This window comes from Danio rerio, chromosome 20 (assembly GCF_049306965.1).
Source record: "Danio rerio strain Tuebingen ecotype United States chromosome 20, GRCz12tu, whole genome shotgun sequence".
Taxonomy (NCBI): Eukaryota; Metazoa; Chordata; class Actinopteri; order Cypriniformes; family Danionidae; genus Danio; species Danio rerio.
Genome location: NC_133195.1, coordinates 49,717,337 through 49,733,607, shown reverse-complemented (window position 1 = coordinate 49,733,607; position 16,271 = coordinate 49,717,337). Strand labels below are relative to the sequence as shown.

At 35.1% G+C, this 16,271-nt stretch overlaps 1 protein-coding gene across 10 annotated transcripts in view; it reads right to left on the bottom strand.

The window, feature by feature from the left end:
- The window catches only part of adgrg11 (adhesion G protein-coupled receptor G11), a 71,889-nt gene that overhangs the window by 44,895 nt on the left and 10,723 nt on the right, over positions 1-16,271 (bottom strand). For 4 of the 10 annotated variants that reach the window (XR_012396095.1, XM_073933679.1, XM_073933681.1 and 1 more), the window contains 2 exons: positions 10,767-10,877; positions 7,775-7,950 (listed from right to left, as the gene is read on the bottom strand). The gene's annotated coding sequence lies outside the window, so the exon portion shown is untranslated. Of the gene's footprint in view, positions 1-7,774; positions 7,951-10,766; positions 10,878-11,191; positions 13,389-13,479; positions 13,597-16,271 lie in introns of all 10 variants that reach the window. The other 6 variants (XR_012396096.1, XM_021473384.3, XM_073933683.1 and 3 more) reach the window with 4 other exon arrangements.

Below are 16,271 nucleotides of genomic sequence, written 5' to 3'. Positions count from 1 at the left end.
TTGATAAAAGCGATACCATCTTGTTCTTAGAAACATAAATAGGTTCCTGATAAGCAACTACTACACAAGGAAACAGTAAAGAGAAGCCTTGTATTCATATCAAGATTTTCCTAGCTCATCTGTTTAACAAATGAGATGCTTTGCTGCTGAAAATATCAGCATTACAAAAGAAACCTTGTAAGTTTGCAGTGAAGTGATGAACACATATCAAGCAGCTCTCTGTTTAACTGAAGCATAGTGTACACAGTGTAGTACACATTTACATAGTATGTGTCATGAACATTATGAATATTGAAATCTTTAATGCACAAGGCACATCCCTGTAAAAACACAGCCTGTGAAAGACCTATAAAATACTGACTGGCTTCAGAAATACACTATATATGTGCTTTTCAGAAATGTACATTTGCATATAAACAACGTTTTGTTGGACGAAAACTTGTAATGTTAGACATTCCTAATGATTGACAAGTCACCAGGAATGACTGGAAATCTAGTTTGTTTTTAAAATTGACTTCGGTATGTACATATGTATGTTTCTCGTTTTCCCGTTTTGTTCTCGCTCGCTATATGTTACAAAAGATTCAATAAAAAAGGATTCAAGAGTTCACACTTGATGATTGGTAATAAGCTTGCTTGGCATGGGAGAGAGCCCTGAGCTTGAAAGATCCACGAGCCCTTGGCTTCCTCCTGTTAGCAGGTTGAGAGGGGTACTTTTAAGCTCAGGCAGATCTCCATGAACTCCCCAGACTTATTTCTGGCTAATGGAAGGTATAAGATGTCTAAGGAGATATACGGCTTGCTAAGAGCTTGACTATGATGCCAAGTTGGTATGTTCAATCACTTAGGTTGCATGTTTTTTGGGACTGTGGGAGGAAACCGGTGAAACTGGGGAAAACCCACGCAAGCAAGAGGAGAACAAGCAGAAATGTCAAGGGGTTTAGTAGGGACTTTAACCGGAGACATTCTTGCTGTGAGGCAACAGTGCCAATCACTCGGCCACAGTGTCATCCATCTACAAAGAAGGAGGAGTATGGCTGGATGGGGGGATTTAAGACGAGGACATTGAAATAATCATCTCAGAATCATCTGATTTGTGAATCAAGCGTCATCTTATGAGGGACCAGCTGAGAACAATCATAAGTACGTGATCCTCTCTAAATTAGTTTAAAAATAAACTTCATGTAATTAAAATAAATGTTTATAATAAAATTGACCTCTGGTAAACTGATTTATTACTGTTAAATTATAGTTCACTGTTTTATCCTCCTAAAAGAATAATTCAGCTACTCCACAATACAGCATTGCCAGTTTCACCACAAACCATTCATTCATTTTCATTTGGCTTAGTCTCTCTACTTCAGGGGTCGCCACAGACTATTCCAGGATATGTTTTACACAGCGAATACTCATCCAGCCACAACCCATCACTGGGATTTCACATTCACTACAGCCAATTTAGTTTATTCAATTCAACTATAGCGCATGTGTTTGGACTGTACGGGAAACTGGAGCATCCGGAGGAAACCCACGACAACACAGGGAGAACATGCAAACGCCACACAGAAATGCCAACTGACCCAGCCGGGACTCGAACCATTGACCTTCTTGCTGTAAGGCGACAGTGCTAACCACTGAGCCACTGTGTCATCCACCACAACCCAACTTTATTTCTGTCATTCAACTAAGTTCTTAAATCAAATCGGATAATAAAAAGTCTCTAAAAGTTGCTTACATTAGGCTCTTGACCATTAGTTTTTATATAAGCTTTTCTTTGGCTGCTTTAAATGGTTATTTATTAAAGGGACAGTTCACCCAATATTTAAATTTCCTTATTTCCTGATTTAGATAAAACTTGAACACAAAACAAGATGTTCTGAAAAAACATCTGTCATGTCTGGATCTGGATGTCATTGACATCCATAGTAAAGCAAAAAAGACGCTTTAAAACATGTAATACAAGGGTATAAGTTTCTGACGGTATGATAACCTTAGATAAAAATATCACGGTTTGACGGTATTGTAATAACTGCTCTAAATGCTTTTTCAAATCATGTCCAATCAACTGAATTGACCACAGGTAAGCTCCAATGAAGCTGCTGAAACATCGACAGAATGATCGCTGGAAACAGAATGTACCTGAGCTCAACTTAGAGCTTAATGGCAAAGGCTGTCAATACTTCTGTACATGAGATTTTTCAGCCAATTTATTTTTAATAAATTTGCAACAATAAAAAAAAACGATTTTTTTCACATTGTCATTATGGGGTATTGTGTGTAGAATGGGCGAGGCAGAGGCGCAGTAGGTAGTGCTGTCGCCTCACAGCAAGAAGGTCGCTGGTTTGAATCTCGGCTCAGTTGGCGTTTCTGTGTGGAGTTTGCATGTTCTCCCTGCCTTCGCGTGGGTTTTCTCCAGGTGCTCCGGTTTCCCCCACAGTCCAAAGACATGCGGTACAGGTGAATTGGGTAGGCTAAATTGTCCGTAGTGTGTGTGTGTGTGTGTGTGTGTGTGTGTAAATGTGTGTGTGGATGTTTCCCAGAGATGGGTTGTGGCTGGAAGGGCATCCACTGCGTAAAAACTTGCTGGATAAGTTGTCGGTTCATTCCGCTGTGGCGACCTCGGATTAATAAAGAGACTAAGCCGACAAGAAAATGAATGAATGAATGTGTGTAGAATGTTGAGAAAATAAATGGACTTAATCCATTTTGGAATAAGGCTGTAACATTAAAAAAAATGTGGAAAAAGTGAATCACTATGAATACTTTTCTGCATGCACTAAATAGGTGATGTCTGTATGTACATGTTCAATGTAGTCAATGAAAAATGTCAACTTAAACTGTAAATGCTTTTAAATTGAATCTGTTTGCAGTTTCTTTGTTATCCAAAAAGTCACACTAAGCTTACATTTTAATATAATAAAGTAGGGCTGCAGAATATATCATTTCAGCATCGACATAGCACATTGCACACCCACAATAGTGACATTGCAAAGATGTTAAGTCTGAATTATAGTTGACAAAGAGCAGAATATAGAATTGTATTTAATCACCGTGTCTATGTGATTTATGCAAAAATAATTTCTAATTTATAAAATTTGTCTTGTTTTTAGTCCAAAAATAAACATTTTAAAGTGAAAACAAGGTTATTTCACTCACTCCACGGGCATTTAACTTTCGTAAAACGAGTAAAAAAAACTCTATTTTGACTTATTTCTTCTGCCAAAGAAAACTAAACAATACTGTTACTTGGTCTAAGATTTTTTGATATTTGGACTAGAAACAAGACAAAACAAAGTGAGAAAAACACTTTTTTATTGTGATTATTTAATTTCTGTGACTGAATACTGTTAGACTCCACAGATAACCATCGAATAGAGCTATTCAAGCCATCTTCTAAAACTGTATTAATATCGCAATGTTTATGGCAGAAAAATAAATTATCGCAATATAATTTTTTTTCAATATCGTGCAGCCACATTATATAGTGTGAATGTTATAATATAATATATTCGGATAAAGGCTGAGCGTTTACAGTGATTTGTCCATGAAATAAAATGCAATGTTGATATTCTCATGCAGTGACATAATATTAAGAACAGAGGGCGCCAGAACATTTGTTTCAAGACAAGCTACTTCAAAAGCAATGTGTTCTTTAATAAGCGAAAATCAAGTTTTAATTGAGATCAGACCTCATTAAACGCACATTTCAATGTACAAGAGATACATCCAACCCTTACTAAATATTTATACTTGCATATTAAACATGGAAAAGGTATCAGCTTAATTGTCAGTTTAATTTGAAATAGTATGATTTTGAAAACATTGCTTAAATTTCCAATAAATCTGAATTTTATTTTTTTGTTTATGATGGTTTATATCTTTTGAATGTTAATTCATATTCAGTAATATTGGGCAGAAGGTCCATGAAAATATTATATTATGAAATATTCAAAACATTCAGTTCAATGTCTGTATGAGATAAATCACATTAAGATTAAATGCAATTTATGATATAGATTTTTTTATTAAAGTTGACTTAAAGTTGGCTTTTAAAAGAACTTTTCTTTGGCTACTATAAGTTGTTATTTATTAAAGGGGTAGTTCGCCCAAAAATGAACATTTCCTGATTTAATAAAGGCTGAACTTGCCAACCTGTTTTAGATCACATAAAGATGATGGACCCTTCGGTTATTTTAGAATAGTATAACTTTTCCTTATTATCTTTTATTATTTTAAAATATTTTCTTTCCTTTGGTTTTCTTTTATACATATAAAAGTAAAATATCTTTTACTTAATATTATTTTTTGTTTGTATTTTATTTTTATATTATTAATATATTCTAAATGTATATGTGCAACAGTTTTATTTGTTATCTAAAACAAAAGAACAGTGAAAAGGTATTTGTACTGCATGTTTCATATTAAACAATTTCAATAAAATCACCTATGACAAAAAAAATATAAAAATAAAGGCTAAAAATGTAAATTTTTTTCCCAGAATTAAAATGCAGTGCTTATATTCTGATGCAGTGTCAAGATATCAACAGTAGAGGACGCTAAAACATTTGTTCCAAGACAAATAAGCGACCTCAAATATAATGTATTTTTAATAAGAGAAAGTAGTGCAATTTGAGATCTGACCTCAATGTAGAAATTTTCAACATTTCAATGTTAAAGAAATCAATCTGTTCTAATTACTTTTTGCAGATCAATTACAGCAATTACCAAATGTAACCAACCTCAAATGTAATGCTTTTTTAATTAAAGTAAATAAAGTGTAAACGAAAAACAATTCATTGTCCAAACTTTTCTAAATATCTGCTGATTAATTACAGTAATTATGAGACCTCAAATGTAATGCTACTTTTGTATTAAAATAAAAATAAAGTGAGAACAGAGATCTGACCTCAATAAACATGATATGCAGCATTCCAATGTAAAAGAAATCAATCCTTTCTAATCATTTGCAGATTAAATACAGTAATTAACCGACCTCTTAGGTATTGCTATTTTTTATAACTGAAAATAAAGTGCAAAATGAAGCCTGACCTCAATAAACATGATTTAAAGCATTCTAATGTAAAAGAAAAGTAACAGCAAATGAACCAAATCATGCTTTTTTCCTAATGTATGAAGTACTGCTATCGGGGAAGTGATACAGAATTTCTTTATGTAAAAGTAACCGTAATGTGTTGTCTTTTTTATTTGTGCGTTGAGTCCAAGACAAAATGCCTGATGATTACAATAAAGCATAACTTTACTCATTCACACTCATACACTACGGTCAATTTAGCCTAACCAATTCATCTGTACCACATCTTTGGACTGTGGGGGAAACCAGAGCACCTGGAGGAAACCCACACAAACACAGGGAGAACATGCAAACTCCACACAGAAACACCAACTGACCCAGCCAAGGCCCGAACCAGCAACCCTCTTGCCATTTTAAAACTTTTTAAGACTCTGCAGATACCCTGTTCTATATCCGCAGAGGAATTACAGCAATTACGAGACGTCAAATGTAATGCTGTTTTCAGTTTGGCATGCTGTCCTGAGTGAGAGCCCTGTGCTCATAAGATCCTGGAGCCCAGGGCTTCCACGTTTGCAGGGCGGGAGGGAAGTATGAGCTCAGGTAGATCTCGAAAGCTCTCCCCCTTAGGTAAGAGCTGATAGCAGATTATAATTGCTATGTAGAGATATACACTGCTGGTTAAGAGCTCGACTGTAGTGCTAATTTAGATTGATCAATTTCAATTATGACATATGTTTTTGGACTATGGGGGGAAACTGGAGAACTTGGGGGAAACCCACTCGAGCAAGGGATAAACATGTAAACTCCGCACAGAATGACAGCTGGCCTGTTAAGGATTTGAACCAGTGACATTTTTGCCGAGGCAAACCCTGCTGCCCTATAAAGGGAAAGGTGGAAGAGCAGGGGGATTCTTCATGGCCAAGATAACTGTGGTAAGAAACCCTGGTTATTTATAGTGAGTTAGGAATCATCTGATTGGTGAATCATGCATTAGTTAATGCAGGACCAGCCATGATCAATCATAATCACATGCTCCTTTTAAAAATGCAATCATTAATTAATTAATTCATTCATTCATTTTCTTTATGGCTTACTCTCTTTATTAATTCGGGGTCGCCACAGCAGAATGAAGCGGCAACTTATCCAGCACATGTTTTGTTTTTAAATGAACGAATGAATGTATTTGCAGATTATTTACAGTATTTAACTGACCTCAAATGTGCTACTTTTAATGAGTGAAAATAAATTGCGAATTGACACCTGTACTCAATAAACACGACATGCAGCATTCTAATGTAAACAAAAGATGTCCAATCCTTTTAAAATATTAGCAGATTTTGGGGGAATGTCTCCTAATCTACAATTTTTGGGTTAATGTCACTAATTTTGAAAATAACCATTGATCCTGAACCTTGCCTTTTCCTATTGAGTGATGATTCTTCAGTAACTCTGATTTTAATTCAAAAATTAACTTTTTTATCAGAATTTATTAGCTGCAAAAAAAAAACAAACAAAAAAAACAATCATCAGTTCCTGGTTTCCTCCTAATCTCTTGTCAGTTCAGCAATGGTTATACTATGTTATAGACATTGTTCGACTAGAACAGTCCACTGCCTTTATTAACAGAGCAAAGATTTCAACAATCCTTCATTGGAACCAAATACCTGAAAATATGATCTATATCAGGGGTTCCCAAACTTTTCAGCTCGCGACCCCCAAAATAACAATGCCAGTGACTCGCGACCCCCAATATCCTCTGAGGTGGTTATAAATACAGAAACCTTGCATGCAATGACGCAGACACACCAATTAAATTTGTGTCAGTGCTTTAAATGTGCCAGAAAGTATAACCTGATGTTATAAAATCAAAATGCATCTGACGCTATTGCTGCCTTTAAAATAATGTAATTACCCCAGGGGTCGCAATCCAATAGAACTAGTAACTATAAGCTACTATAGTAACTATATAGTATATAGTAACTATAAACAACTATTTTTATTTTCAGTATAGTTATGGATAAAATATGTTAATTCTTATGGTTTAATAAAAATAAATAGATTTTTGGAAATCACCAGGCGACCCCCCTTCATTGCCCTGCGACCCCTCGGGGGGTCCCGACCCCCACTTTGAGAACCACTGATCTATATTATTAAAACTTAAGTGATTTCATTTAACAGCTTAGGAGAAACAAGGATATAGATGACCACAAACTATCTTTTCTTTCTGTTTGATTGGTTTTACAATAATTTTAGTAGACACTTTTTTTTGTTTATGTACTTCTCTGACATTATGTATACAGTTTTTTTTCTTGTATATTTATTTACAATAAATATAATACAATGAATATAATTTGTAATTGTTTATTTTTGTTTCATATTGTGATCAACCATGCTATACACATTGAACCGAGTCAATGTTGAGGAATTCTGCTCTTACCATTGTTGATAACCATGTTTATTAAAAACACAATAAAGTTTAAGTCAATAAAAAAAAACATAATAACAGATTATTTACAGTAATTAGATGACACACTGTAAACTGAAGTGTGTCATTTTCAGGGAATGCCTTTATGACATAATCAAACCAACAGCTTCTCTCACAGCTCAGGAATGTGCACTGCTTTCTTTTCTATTTATAGAGCTGGGCTGGATGAATATGTGGTATACTGAGGTGCTGGTGGTGGGACATCTGTTTCTTTCACTGAACACTGCTCACACACAGACACATATACACACACTCACCGGCTTGTAGGATACAGGTGGCTGAACACAGGAGATCCCTGGGGACTCTATTGGATGCCAGTTTGCTGACATCACCTGTCACCATCTTCCCTTTAGGCTCCGCTTCAGGACAGAAATGTTTTCTTTGATGCCGAGCTGCTGTTGTTGACATCATCTCTGGGATTTCCACAAGTTTTCTACAAACACACACACAAACATATACAAGCAAAATCAGATGAATCAGAATTATTAGCCCCCCTGTATTTTTCTTTCTTTCCCAATTTCTGTTTAACAGAGAAGATTTTTGTTTCAGCACATTTCTAAACATAAGTTTTAATAACTCATCTCTAATAAGTGATTTATTTTATCTTGCCATGATGACAGTACATAATATTTGACTAGATATTTTCAAGACACTTCTATAACGTGAGATTTAAAGGCTTAACTAGGTTAAAGATAGGTTAATTCGGCAAGTCATTGTACAACGATGGTTTGTTCTTTAGACAATCGAAAATATATTGCTTAAGTGGGCTAATAATATTGACCTTAAAATTGTTTAAAAAATTAAAACTGCTTTTATTCTAGCCGAAATAAAACAAATAAGACTTTCTTCAGAAGAAAAAAGTAGAATAAGAAATACTGTGAAAATTTCCTTGCACTGTTAACCATCATTTGTAAAATAATTGAAAAAGAAAAACAAAGAAGGGCTAATCATTTTGACTTCAACTGTATATTTCTATATATGCAGGCATAGAGCATATAGGTTTACTAAATAATTAGGAAAAAAGGCAACTTTTGTGAAATTGTGTCTTCTTTTCTTTCTTTTTCTTTCTACCAAAATTAAAAAATATATATTTCAAAAACAACTTTACTATAACGAAGGAAAGAAAATGTAAAGTATTTTTCAGTTATGGAAGGGTATTAAAAAAGTGCTCAAAGACTAAATTAATTGGCTACTTTTTTTTCATAATCAATTAAAATTAAAGAAGTGTAAACAACCATAACCAAGCAAACATCAAGATTAATTATTAAAATATTGATATAATGTTGTAAATATTAAGCATTCCTTTAAAAGATGTATAAAATAATATTTTATACTATTATTGCACATATTTTTAAAGCGTATTTTTTCATTTCATATTCATTTAAATAAAACGTATACTGCTATTTGTCCTTTTTATTAGTTAAGCTATTAAAATTTTATATTTTATATATACAGTGCTCAGCATGATTAAGTACACCCCATATTGAAAATTAAGATTTGTATGCATTTCTCAGTGAATAAGGATATTATATTTTAGTGCATTTGAACAAAACAGATTTATTAAACATATATTTATTAAAATAATATTTTAGTCACTGAACATATTTAGAAATACAACAATAATAGATTTAAAGTCCAGCGAAGTAATGCAAACAATTACAAACTACAAAATTCCAACTATATTTTGAATATTTTTTGTTTCTCTTTAACAAAAATAAACAATTTTGGGTTGTTTTTTCCCTAACATATACATTTGGGCTACATAATTTTTGGACTGCTATTGTTAGATCAGCTCCAGATTTGGCTTCATTACTGACTAATCTAAAGTATATGCACAAATATAATATTGTAAAGTTTTCTATAGAAAATATTAATTTTAATGAAAATTTTTTTGTGAGGGCTGTAATCGTATATGCAGTTTATTTGAAGACTTTTCTGACGGTTTCTTCTTAAGAAAATTTAGGTTTTATACATCTATATAGAGTTCTTTATTAAGTTTAAGGCATTCATATAATATTTGTTTCATTATTTATAGTTTGACTTTGAATTCAATTACGTAATCTATTTTAAAATTATATTAGATTCTAAATATTAATCTTTTCAAATACTAAAATGCCAACTAACCCAGCCAAGGCTCAAACCAGCTACCTTCTTTCTGTGAGGCGACAGCGATACCAACAAAACTGAAAGATTTTCCCTCAAATAAAAAAGTAATTTCACAAATAAAAATCTCTTTCACAAAATTTGGGAGCAAAGACTTGCAGGGTCTCCATAATAATATAAGGTATAACTGTCGAAACAGAGACCTTCTTGGTTTACTTTGCACTCAAATGTATTTTTGTAAAGTGGATTAATGAAGAACCCCCTAGTTCAATAGTTCAAATCAATGACTGCTGGCAGTCTGTAGTATTATCCCACTTGAGGCTTTCTCCACAGCTTTGAAGAGCAAACCTTTCCTATTTTATCAGACCTGTAGTCCTTTCTTTGATTATCTGGGAACCTCTAAGTCGCTAAGAATAAAAGTTTGTCTGTTAGACAACAAAAAATGTAATCTGCATTTTGGTAAAATAATTTTGTATTCTATGTCCTTTATTATTATCATTTGTTTGTTTATTAACTTACAACTTAATTAACTTAATTTAGTTTTATTATTCATTAATTTTCCTTCGTCTTAGTTCCTTTATTCATCAGGGGTTGTCACAGCAGAATGAACCGCCAACTTATCCAGGATATACACAGCGGATGCCCTTCCCCCTGCAACCCAGTACTTGGAAACACCCATACACTCTTGCATTCACACACATACACTATGGCCAATTTAGTTTCTTCAATTCCCCTATAGCGCATGTCTTTGGACTGTGGGGGAAAACCGACCCCGAGGAATCCCACACCAACACAGGATTCAAATTTCATGATTGATGGATATTTTATTACTCACTGTAAAATTTCTTATAAGTTTTTGCACTAAAACATTCAATAAAAATATATATTTGATAAAAATGTTTCACTAAATATCTGTAGTTACACGATTTAGATCACTGCCATTGTGTCTTATATATTAAACAGTTTAAATCAGCTGTATCCCTGTTTTTAAAATCAATCTAATTAGCTTGCAAACACTTTATTCATTAAACTAATTAAATTTATCCAGATCACTGGAAGATGGATCACTTCTTTGCCCGTTTCCTCACATTCAAATTTGACATATCAATTTGTCTACCCCTGAAGCATGATGTCATTCAGTCTTACAGCCATGATGTCACTTCTGATTTGTCTTCAGAAGTGTCCATGAGCTGCAGTCTTTTTTGTCGGAGAACCCATTCTTCTCAATTGTCAAATCACACACTGCTCTGCACACATCTAAAGTTTTAACACAAGAAAACAACACATGAATGCAAAAAAGTCCAACTTTATATCAGTTATGAGGTTGTAAATGACAATAAAAATGTTTTATATGTAGATTACATATAATCTGATGGTATAAACAGCTCAAAACTAACATTAGAAATCAAATAATTTGCAGATGAGTTTAAGAAAGATATTAAAATTGTTTTAAAGCAGTATTGCAAACAACTACATTAATAAAAAAGCTTAATGTACATAAAAATAGTATGTATATTCAAAATATGTATATAATGTATACATATAAATATGTATATTAATACATACACTACCTGACAAAAGTCTTGTCGTTGATCCCAGTTGTAAAGGCAACAAATAATAACTTGACTTCTAGTTGATCATTTGAAAAAAAGTGTCAGAAGGTAGATTTTTTCAGATGAATGAACTGCATCCCAATAATCACTAATACTGCAGAAGACCAATTGGAGCTCGCATGGACCCAAGATTCTCACAGAAATCAGTCAAGTTTGGTGAAGGAAAAATCATGGTTTTGGGTTACATTCAGTATGGAGGCATGCAAGAGATCTGCAGAGTGGACGGCAACATCAACAGCCTGATGTTTAAAGACATTTGTGCAGCCTATTACATTGTAAACAACAGGAGAGGGCAAATTCTTCAGCAGGAGAGCGCTCCTCATACTTCAGCCTTCACATCAAAAAGGTCAAGGTGCTCCAGGATTGGCCAGCCCAGTCACAAGACATGAACATTATTGAGCATGTCTGGGGTAAAATGAAGGAGGCATTGAAGATGAATCCAAAGTATCTTGATGAACTCTGGGAGTCCTGCAAGAACGCTGTCTTTGCCATTCCAGATGACTTTATTAATAAGTCAGAGATGTATGGATGCAGTCCTTCAAGCTCATGGGAGTCATACACAATATTCATTCTTCTTCCACTGCACCATGAATTTATATTCTACTACATGCCATACATTATTTATGTTAAGTGACAAGACTTTTGTCCAAGCAAAGTCAGACCTTACTGTCCTAATGAAATATTCATTGATTAATAAATCAAGGCATGATCATCTTTTATTTTGGTAAAATAAGCGTAATCTAGAGGCCTTTGCTTTTCATATAAGCCGCTTCTGATGACAAACGATCAACTAGAAGTCAAGTTTTTATTTGTTGTTCCTAAAACTTGAATAGACGACAAGACTTTTGTCAGGTAGTGTATATGTTTATAAAAAACAGACAAATATTAGAAAAGTGAGTCTAATCAGATATTAATGACTAAACAAATATTCTTAGTATGAATCTTGAGTAATTCAATCAAACCTAAGTTTATTTGTAAAGCGCTTTTCACAATAATTATTGTTTCAATGCAGCTTTATAAAAGGTGTACATTATTCCATTACAATAGAATTCAGAAAAGTTAATGTAATTAGTTACCATAACTTAATAATTACTTTAATTAACTTGTAACTAATAATAGCTTTTAACAGTGGAAGTTATTACATATACACATGGTTAACCTGCAGTTATACAGTATCTAGGTGATGTCTATGTGTAACTGTACGCCCTGTGCAAAAACTATGCTAATGAAGGCCTGTTTGTCATATAAAATACTTCTAGCTAAGATCAGAACGGCAGCAACAACATCATGTTTGGCTAGCATTTGGATGACTGACAGAAGCCTAACCACACCCTGCTATAGCAATTGTGGTTTGTTACTAGGAGTCCACGTTGTTGCTCGGCCAATCAGGGCGCAGAGAAGTTGACCTTCTGCTGTGGGTGTTTCCCTTCAGGGCAAAAGAGAGCAGCCGCAAAAAAACAAAAAAACATGAATGACTGAGAGATCGTCATGAGCAGCCAATGAGGACGCAGCACAGATCCAGCCAATCACAGTGTGTTTCTGTTCTGCCGGACAGTTACCAAGTCTCTGTTACTGCCTGGCTGAGGTGGGAGTGTGTGCCATTGGCTGAAAGTGCTGGAAAGTCAGCGCCTGATTGGCTGAATAATCACACGCCGTTGCTAGGGAGCTGCACCAATCACAGAGAGGCAGAAGTCAGCTGTTTGGTTTCTAGGCAGGATTTACTCGCTGAGATGTTTTGGCGGGAGAGCGGGGAGGAAGGAGGGGGGCTGTGAAGTGAAGTGGAGCATGTGATGTGTTTGTGTGTGTGTGTGTGTTTTGCTCTTCCTCTTGTAGGAGCTTTCTGATGCAACATGCAGTTGTGAGGGAGGTGTCTCTTGGGCCTCTTGTGATTTAATTTTTTTTTAACAGGTCTTTACTATGAAACAAGAACCAATGATGTAGCTGTTGCCACGGAGGCAGCGCCAGCGTTTGTTTTGCCTCGCTCTCATCTCCCGTACCTCCCCGTCCACAGTTACCGTAGAAACAGAGTCACTTTGAGTCTATTTCAATCCTCTTCCTCTAGTCAGTGATTTGTCTCTACCTCGTCCTCTTCTGAAAAACCATCCCAGCATTTTGGAAAACTAAAATCCCTGCCGGCAATGTGTTTGTTGCTGGTCTGTAATGAATAAAGATGAAGTTAGTAAACAAATATATGACAAAAATCACACTATTTTAACAACAACTATTCCTAAATTCAGGTTACTCACCAAATTCTTGTATTGTGTTTATAAATACAGCAACTAATCTTGAAATTAGCCATTGCTTTCTCAGAGTTTGCGACGTGCAGCAACAGTGTGTGCAGGAATGCTGAGCTCAACGGCTGTCTAAAAGGATGATGTCATCAACAGCGAGTGAGAACAGGAGGATTGTAATATTCAGGTGACTCACTGCCCGTTCAGAACAAGTGCACTTGAACTGTGCACTTCAATTCTGGCTTAGGCAGAAGATATGCATGCAGAAAATAAATGTCAAAATTGGAATGTGTTGGACGATATTTAAAGTGATGTCAGGTTGTCAAACTTTTCAAGGTCAGTGCATTTGTCTATTAGAAAACAACAACAGCATTAGACTTTCCTGCAGAAATTGAGCATTTGCATTGAATATGAAATGAAATTTGAGGACTAATACTCCTTGTTTACCAAAAATAATACTGTATAATGCTGTACAATAAATATTTCTTGCATGAAAACCAAACATTTAATAATTATATGATACTTACTTTGTATTTAATAACCAATATGTACAGCAATTCATTTAATTCTCAATAGTTTACAGACCCGTAGCCAGATGGGGGTTTGGGTGGTTCGGAAGACCCACACCTCACTGACAAAGGTCCAGAATCTGTCCCATACATGAGCTCATTTGTCCTATTTTGACAGTTGTTGCTAGATCGCATATGGTTGTGGCCAGAAGTTAACGAGAATTATTTATATTACTTATTAAATTTCCCATTAATTGTATTTTATTAATGTCTACCCCCACCCCAACCCTAAACCCAACCGTCACAGTACTGTAAAAATAATAATTATTGTTATACAGTGTCATAAAAAGTGCTGCTATATTGATGTGCATATCGCACTTCCGGACAGCCATGTATCAAATCAAGACTTTACCTATTTAGAATGCTATGCCATCATAAATTCTGAAAATAACTCATCGAAAAAGGCTTTCAGACCATGCTGAGTCCTCTGTTGGCTGTCACTTCGTTGTGACTTCAGCTAATCAGTTTTGGCCACTGCTAACAAATATTTTCATTTTACAACCTGCTGTAAGTGAAGTAATCTTTCACTACTGCATTGTTTTTAATAGAGAAATCATTTTACAAGTAACTTTTATTCTAAATCTTGGACCATATTATTGAAACAAAAAATGAGCAATAAAAAGGTGTGAAGCATCAAAAGCGGCCCATAATGAAATTGATTTGAATACTGTTTATTTTGACTATTGTTGTCCATGAGTTAAAAACTTTAATAAATTCCAGTTTTTTTCTAATGATATATGATGTAATACATATTTATTTTATAAATAAGTATTATTTCACATTATACACAAATATAACTTAAAAAGTCTGTGGATTTAAGGTAAATAATGTTGCAAATAATGTTACTTTCTTGCACAGGCTGATCATTTTACTTTGTGTCAGGCATTGTCTTTTCTTTGCCTGTATGTGTTTTTTTATTATTATTGAGGTAAAGATGGTTTTATATTTATACATTTGTTCAGTTACAACTTGTGACATGCTCCCTATATTGTTTACCATGGTACTGAAATCACATGCAAGTATGACTTCACAACAACATTTGCATAATAGGGTATACGGAAGTATGTGGGAGAACTTTTCATTTGTCAGTAACCTGGGGTTAAGCGCTTCCAGTGACCTGTATGCCATTACAAAATCGCCACGTTAAAACAAAATCCGGTCTGTTTATTTAAAAAATCAGCGACCTCCACTGGAGTGACATCCGATATAAAGTAGGTCTCAAAATGTACAAAAAGCACAGCATTAAATTACATTTTCCCACTCCATGGCTTTCAAATATAAACATTTAATTTAAAGAAGTATATTTAATGGAGCTTCTGCGCTAGCCTGTTAATCTTGACCAGCGCATGCGTGTAAACGACGTTTCATCTCATTTTACGCTTGAGCAACTAAGGGCGTACTCACACTATGCTATCGAACCGTGCCCAGGCCCGTTTCCCGGATCGTTTGAGAAGTGTGAGTGCGCTGAATCGGGCTCAGGCACGGTTCACTTGGCCGGCCCGGCTCACTTGGGCTTTGGCGCGGTACACTTGTGTGTGAGTGCAAAACGCGCCAAAGCTCGAAACTGAAAGCGAGACGTGACTTTTAAGGGACTGTTTCTTTTGGATTTATTAATCAATCTTACTGTTCAATGAACGCAGACTGCCATAGTTTATTAAAGACGCAAACCCCTCACTGCACGACAGCCTCCTCATTCCTGCAGCACGAGGGCTTTATGGCTGTTTATGAGTGCCAAAAGTGGCAGATCTGTTCAGCGAAATATCTGACTGCGTGTCACCGCATCCCTAAGGACTGTTTGGTGAAATATTTGACTGCATGTCACTGCATATCAAACGACTTAAACAATATAACTAGAGAAATTTCCACTGTGCTGAGCGAGAGCGCTTACTGAACAGCGCAGCATCGATGACGTAAGCGTGCCCAGGCCCGATTGTATGTGAGTGTGGGCCGTCGGGGGAGACGGGAGGGGGTACAAGCGTGCTTTGGCCCAGTACATAGTACACAGTACGAGGCAACTGTACATAGTGTGAGTACGGCCTTAATGCATGCGGAAGTCTATTTAGCTGATTATATTTAAATTACATTACAACATCGATGCTGTAAAAGGAACCATATAAAATGGAAAAAAGTCACATTAACGTTAACTGTTCACCGGTTTATCAGTATGGGAAGAAACACTAGCTCTGCATATACCCTATTTATTTGACTGTAAACATTGTTGTAGGCTACTTTGATAGT